The sequence below is a fragment of the Leuresthes tenuis genome, unplaced genomic scaffold (assembly GCF_036924035.1).
Source record: "Leuresthes tenuis unplaced genomic scaffold, fLeuTen1.0.hap1 SCAF_21, whole genome shotgun sequence".
Lineage (NCBI taxonomy): Eukaryota > Metazoa > Chordata > Actinopteri > Atheriniformes > Atherinopsidae > Leuresthes > Leuresthes tenuis.
The window spans coordinates 30700868-30708771 of record NW_027325375.1 but is presented as its reverse complement, the minus strand read 5'-3'; positions in this window follow the sequence as shown (position 1 = coordinate 30708771).

Below are 7904 nucleotides of genomic sequence, written 5' to 3'. Positions count from 1 at the left end.
TAAATAAACTGTGCTGCAGGGGGGCGTGTGGATGAAGTGGTCCCAGTAGAGTGCCTGTGTAGAAATCCCTCCGTTAGCTCTCCTATAGCTGCAAGTAGCCACATAGCAGCAGCTATGAGCTAACAGAGCTATAGCACACGTTCCTTCATTCATTCTTCTTAAAGTATTGGTAAAGCATTGAGTAGACGAACGTATTTCATGCCAGAAATAAGGTTTAAAAATACTGGAGTTCCCCTTATCTGGCATCTTGTTTTATTTGGAGGATTTTTGCAGCTGGTTTTCAGTAGCTTCTCCTGCTCCTTGTTTGTAACGACCTCCTTCAGCATGTATTTCCTTTGTTTGACACCAGATCACCGCTGCTGACCTCAGTCTGTCTTTGTTGTAGCTTCCTCTGTTGGTCAGTCCTGTTTCCTCTGAGGTTTTGGTTCTTGTTGGTTTCCACTTTGCCTCCTTGCTGTTTCTGCCTCAGAAACATCTTCTCATGAAGCTTGAGTTTCGACACCGTCCTGCTTCCAGCATCGGACCCTTTCCCTTCTCGCTGTGAGAGTTTGACATATAAATAACAGATGAATCATGAACAGAGAGATGGATGTGACTGAGACAAACTGAAGGAGATCTTCTGCTTTAGACTCATAACTGACGAGGTGAAGCTGACCTTTGTGGTAATTACACCTCGCTGTTTATAACAATTAGAGGCTGATTTTACTCAAGTGAAGCAGTTGGAAGGTGAGGCCTGATTACTCTGAGTAAAGGAAAACTAAACCACAAACTAACCTAAGAAAGGTGCTTCAGAGTCAGCTGATTTATCTGAATTTATTCCAGACTTTTCCTGTAACAGCTTATTAATATCTTCACCAAATTAGTTTCTTTTTATTCTAATAAGTGGTCTCAAACACTCGAAACGCTCTGAAAAGGTTATAATTTCCTAACATTTAGCTTTTCTTTACTTTCTAACTTTCTCCACAAACTTTAAATTACAAAAATTGTGATATTTTCCAAAAATCCACACAAGAAGAGTCTAAAACTTCAATACTTTCCATGTTCAAATGAAAAATATGAAAATTTTCTGGATATCGTTGTTGGTTTTGATGACTTTTTGAGTGTTTTTCACCTTCCTAAGCTGAAATCCAGCCAGATGTGGGGTTTTGTTGGAGGTTTCCTGCTGTTAAAGGAGAGTTTTTCCTTCCCACAGTCACCAAGTGCAGCCTATTTTATCACTTTATTCTAACAGACACCTAAGAGTGTGTTCCTCACTCATAAGTTGGGGAAGTTTGGGATGAAACCAGCAATATTCTGACTGAAAGCTCACTTGAATACTTGAAACTTGAATACTTTCCATGTTCAAATGAAAAATATGAACATTTTCTGAATATTGTTGTTGGTTTTGGTGACTTTTTGAGTGTTTTTCACCTTCCTAAGCTGAAATCCAGCCAGATGTGGGGTTTTGTTGGAGGTTTCAAGCTGAACTCGACTGCTGCCATCAGCCCTTAGTATTCATCAAGCTTCTCGTGTTCTTTCTCCTTCGTTTTCCTCTCATTTGCTCCACATCACGACTGTGTTTTTCTGCAGTTTGTCGGTCAGTCGTCACGTTCTTTATCAGTCCTGATCTGGAAGCAGTTGGAAGGTGAGGCCTGATTACGCCGAGTAAAGGAAAACAAAACCACAAACTAACGTAAGAAAGGTGCTTCAGAGTCAGCTGATTTATCTGAATTTATTCCAGACTTTTCCTGTGACAACTTATTAATATCTTCACCAAATTAGTTTCTTTTTATTCTAATAAGTGGTCTCAAACACTCGAAACGTTCCGAAAAGGTTATAATTTCCTAACATTTAGCTTTTCTTTACTTTCTAATTTTCTCCACAAACTTTAAATTACAAAAATTGTGATATTTTCCAAAAATCCACACAAAAAGAGTCTAAAACTTGAATACTTTCCATGTTCAAATGAAAAATATGAACATTTTCTGGATATCGTTGTTGGTTTTGATGACTTTTTGAGTGTTTTTCACCTTCCTAAGCTGAGATCCAACCAGATGTGGGGTTTTGTTGGAGGTTTCCTGCTGTTAAAGGAGAGTTTTTCCTTCCCACAGTCACCAAGTGCAGCCTATTTTATCACTTTATTTTAACAGACACCTATGAGTGTGTTCCTCACTCATAAGTTGGGGAAGTTTGGGATGAAACCAGCAATATTCTGACTGAAAGCTCACTTGAATACTTGAAACTTGAATACTTTCCATGTTCAAATGAAAAATATGAACATTTTCTGGATATTGTTGTTGGTTTTGATGACTTTTTGAGTGTTTTTCACCTTCCTAAGCTGAAATCCAGCCAGATGTGGGGTTTTGTTGGAGGTTTCCTGCTGTTAAAGGAGAGTTTTTCCTTCCCACAGTCACCAAGTGCAGCCTATTTTATCACTTTATTCTAACAGACACCTATGAGTGTGTTCCTCACTCATAAGTTGGGGAAGTTTGGGATGAAACCAGCAATATTCTGACTGAAAGCTCACTTGAATACTTGAAACTTGAATACTTTCCATGTTCAAATGAAAAATATGAACATTTTCTGAATATTGTTGTTGGTTTTGGTGACTTTTTGAGTGTTTTTCACCTTCCTAAGCTGAAATCCAGCCAGATGTGGGGTTTTGTTGGAGGTTTCCTGCTGTTAAAGGAGAGTTTTTCCTTCCCACAGTCACCAAGTGCAGCCTATTTTATCACTTTATTCTAACAGACACCTAAGAGTGTGTTCCTCACTCATAAGTTGGGGAAGTTTGGGATGAAACCAGCAATATTCTGACTGAAAGCTCACTTGAATACTTGAAACTTGAATACTTTCCATGTTCAAATGAAAAATATGAACATTTTCTGGATATTGTTGTTGGTTTTGATGACTTTTTGAGTGTTTTTCACCTTCCTAAGCTGAAATCCAGCCAGATGTGGGGTTTTGTTGGAGGTTTCAAGCTGAACCCGACTGCTGCCATCAGCCCTTAGTATTCATCAAGCTTCTCGTGTTCTTTCTCCTTCGTTTTCCTCTCATTTGCTCCACATCACGACTGTGTTTTTCTGCAGTTTGTCGGTCAGTTGTCACGTTCTTTATCAGTCCTGATCTGGAAGTCTCAGAGGAACCTTTAGAGATATCTCCCACTCTGACTTTGGGGCTTCCAACCCTTACAATACAGAAGATATGGATGATCCTCACTGACAGCATCAGAGTCACACCAACAGCTGTACAGAGGACTCAGTGTTTTATTAATAGGTGACCTATTAGAGTTCCCCATGCTGAGAGTGTCTGAACTGTCATCAGGAGCTGAGACAAACGCTTTGAAGCAGAACACCTGCTGCGTTACAGGGAAATTCTGCCTCATCAGATATGTCAGGACTGGCTGGAGTCGATGAATCTATCGAGCGACACAGAGAGCCAAATGCTGTTGTTTAAAGATTAATCATCTGACTGCAAAGCAAAGCTGTGATGGAGACACACAATGGATCAATACGACCACGAAAGGCCCGCGAAGAGTCTGCAGCCAGCAGAAGCTGTGCAGAGCTTTCCAAACATCTGTGAAAGCCACTGAAGATGTGAGCAGGAGGAAACCAGAGGGACTGTTTTCTCTCTGCTCACAGCTTCATGTCAGATGGGGATAAAATCTGTTTGTGACAGAGTAGATATTTACTTTTAAATCGGTTCAAAGTGTAGGATTAACAAGCCGCCTCCTCTCCCCTTAATCCTCTCACCTCCACGTTTAAGATTAAGACAACCTGAAAGTATGTGGCTCTGAACAGCTTCTGGTAGGAGGACGGAGGAGTCCAGGAGGCTGAAACAGCATGAATTAGATGCACTTTAATCAGCTCCTTTCCATCTTCTCTTTACTCTCACCTGGTTGCCTCCTACCTGATCACCTCAGAACTACTTTTTGTTGAATCTCCACCATAAAATCCTGTTTTTAACCTAAACCTGACGTCCATAATATGACAAAAAGTGCAGCGGCTGAGGATTTCTCCACTAAATCTGCTGATGTCAGACAGTTTCATGTCTGGAGGCTAGCAGCCTATTTTATCACTTTATTCTAACAGACACCTAAGAGTGTGTTCTTCACTCATAAGTTGGGGAAGTTTGGGATGAAACCAGCAATATTCTGACTGAAAGCTCACTTGAATACTTGAAACTTGAATACTTTCCATGTTCAAATGAAAAATATGAACATTTTCTGGATATTGTTGTTGGTTTTGGTGACTTTTTGAGTGTTTTTCACCTTCCTAAGCTGAAATCCAACCAGATGTGGGGTTTTGTTGGAGGTTTCCTGCTGTTAAAGGAGAGTTTTTCCTTCCCACAGTCACCAAGTGCAGCCTATTTTATCACTTTATTCTAACAGACACCTATGAGTGTGTTCCTCACTCATAAGTTGGGGAAGTTTGGGATGAAACCAGCAATATTCTGACTGAAAGCTCACTTGAAACTTGAATACTTTCCATGTTCAAATGAAAAATATGAACATTTTCTGGATGTTGTTGTTGGTTTTGATGACTTTTTGAGTGTTTTTCACCTTCCTAAGCTGAAATCCAGCCAGATGTGGGGTTTTGTTGGAGGTTTCCTGCTGTTAAAGGAGAGTTTTTCCTTCCCACAGTCACCAAGTGCAGCCTATTTTATCACTTTATTCTAACAGACACCTAAGAGTGTGTTCTTCACTCATAAGTTGGGGAAGTTTGGGATGAAACCAGCAATATTCTGACTGAAAGCTCACTTGAATACTTGAAACTTGAATACTTTCCATGTTCAAATGAAAAATATGAACATTTTCTGGATATTGTTGTTGGTTTTGGTGACTTTTTGAGTGTTTTTCACCTTCCTAAGCTGAAATCCAACCAGATGTGGGGTTTTGTTGGAGGTTTCCTGCTGTTAAAGGAGAGTTTTTCCTTCCCACAGTCACCAAGTGCAGCCTATTTTATCACTTTATTCTAACAGACACCTATGAGTGTGTTCCTCACTCATAAGTTGGGGAAGTTTGGGATGAAACCAGCAATATTCTGACTGAAAGCTCACTTGAAACTTGAATACTTTCCATGTTCAAATGAAAAATATGAACATTTTCTGGATGTTGTTGTTGGTTTTGATGACTTTTTGAGTGTTTTTCACCTTCCTAAGCTGAAATCCAGCCAGATGTGGGGTTTTGTTGGAGGTTTCCTGCTGTTAAAGGAGAGTTTTTCCTTCCCACAGTCACCAAGTGCAGCCTATTTTATCACTTTATTCTAACAGACACCTAAGAGTGTGTTCCTCACTCATAAGTTGGGGAAGTTTGGGATGAAACCAGCAATATTCTGACTGAAAGCGCACTTGAATACTTGAAACTTGAATACTTTCCATGTTCAAATGAAAAATATGAACATTTTCTGGATGTTGTTGTTGGTTTTGATGACTTTTTGAGTGTTTTTCACCTTCCTAAGCTGAAATCCAGCCAGATGTGGGGTTTTGTTGGAGGTTTCCTGCTGTTAAAGGAGAGTTTTTCCTTCCCACAGTCACCAAGTGCAGCCTATTTTATCACTTTATTCTAACAGACACCTAAGAGTGTGTTCCTCACTCATAAGTTGGGGAAGTTTGGGATGAAACCAGCAATATTCTGACTGAAAGCGCACTTGAATACTTGAAACTTGAATACTTTCCATGTTCAAATGAAAAATATGAACATTTTCTGGATGTTGTTGTTGGTTTTGATGACTTTTTGAGTGTTTTTCACCTTCCTAAGCTGAAATCCAGCCAGATGTGGGGTTTTGTTGGAGGTTTCCTGCTGTTAAAGGAGAGTTTTTCCTTCCCACAGTCACCAAGTGCAGCCTATTTTATCACTTTATTCTAACAGACACCTAAGAGTGTGTTCCTCACTCATAAGTTGGGGAAGTTTGGGATGAAACCAGCAATATTCTGACTGAAAGCTCACTTTTCCTCCTGAGCTTCATCCACCCTGATAACACTTCATCTGGTGGGTAACACACATGCTTCAGTGGTGCCAGAAGGACCCAGAAGGAAATCCTTCCCGTGAAAATGAAGAATAAAAGAATTGTCAGAGAAACAGTGGCCCTGCTGCAAAGTGCTGCTGGAAGAAACCTTCCTGCCCCATCAGTGCAATCATCCGCTCAGGAAGAACACTGAAATGCATGAATTTACCAAATAACTACACGTAAAATAAGGTAAAACCCATTTCCCCTCGTAGAAAAGTGCCATGCAGAGGCAGAGGTTCACTCAAAGCTGTAATTTGCAGGTAATCGGAGATTTGATGGATTCAAACAAGACAACAACAGAATAAAGCAGAGTTTTGAGTTATCTTTTCAGAATATATCTTAAACTCCCTGCAGGTGGGGAACGTTGTGCTCTGTGACCCTCTGCAGGCCTGGCATTCGGACCAATTATCCCACAGTTATTGCTCCTGGCGTCTGATTCTGGGTCAGATTGAGCAGTTTTCAGAGGGAGAGAAGCTGCCTCTCTGCAGCTTCACTGTCTCGGTGTCTGGAGTATTTCAGCCTACCTCACAGGTTCTGGAAAGTCCTCTTCATCACTGTCTGTTCTCCTGCCTCTGAGCAATAAAGAGAGAAAGAGAGCTGAGGAGAAGATCATGAGGTCTGCAGTTTAGTTCACTTTAGTTTCCATGAGGGAGCGCAGCAGGAGAAGCTACAATCAATAACAGGCTTGGCCTCAAAGGGCATTGATATTCAATTAAAGGATGTATGTTGGCGGCTGCAGTGGACACAAACCTTTCTGCTAAACTGCAAATCCAACAAGTAATATTTTATGTTGAAGGATAATTAAAGTTAAATGCTGCAGGGACAGAAAGTTGGTGCAAAAATCATTTGTGGCTCCTGCATGGAGCTAAAGTTTATAAGGTGGATCATGTTCATTTCCTGTTGGCCCTTATCTGCATTTTATCTCGTTTTATTGGAGCCATGTGAGTCATATTTTCCCCAAACTTTCTGAAAAACCCAACGAAGACTTAGAATAGCGCCTGTGTGAGTGAGAGGGTCGCTTCAGGGCAGCTTCACGGCTGTATTTATGCACCCAACAGCAGCTCATGTTGGATCTGTTGGTGGTTCAGACTGAAAGGCTAAACCCACCTCTGGGGGGATTTTCTTATCTACTGCGGAGGTTTAGGACCTGGAATCTGAAGCCATCAAGCTGAAGAAGGAGGCCTTTCGGGCTTGGTTGTCCCAGTAGTCCCCTGAAGCAGCTGACCGGTACCAGGTGGTGAAAAGGGCTGCAGGTTGGTCCCATAAAGCAGCTGACCGGTACCAGGGGGTGAAAAGGGCTGCAGGTTGGTCCCCTGAAGCAGCTGACCGGTACCAGGTGGTAAAAAGGGCTGCAGGTCGGTCCCATAAAGCAGCTGACTGGTACCAGGTGGTGAAAAGGGCTGCAGGTCGGCCCCATAAAGCAGCTGACCGGTACCAGGTGGTGAAAAGGGCTGCAGGTTGGTCCCATAAAGCAGCTGACTGGTACCAGGTGGTAAAAAGGGCTGCAGGTTGGTCCCATAAAGCAGCTGACCGGTACCAGGTGGTAAAAAGGGCTGCAGGTTGGTCCCATAAAGCAGCTGACCGGTACCAGGTGGTAAAAAGGGCTGCAGGTTGGTCCCCTGAAGCAGCTGACCGGTACCAGGTGGTAAAAAGGGCTGCAGGTTGGTCCCATAAAGCAGCTGACTGGTACCAGGTGGTAAAAAGGGCTGCAGGTTGGTCCCATAAAGCAGCTGACCGGTACCAGGTGGTAAAAAGGGCTGCAGGTTGGTCCCCTGAAGCAGCTGACCGGTACCAGGTGATGAAAAGGGCTGCAGGTTGGTCCCCTGAAGCAGCTGACCGGTACCAGGTGGTAAAAAGGGCTGCAGGTTGGTCCCATAAAGCAGCTGACTGGTACCAGGTGGTAAAAAGGGCTGCAGGTTG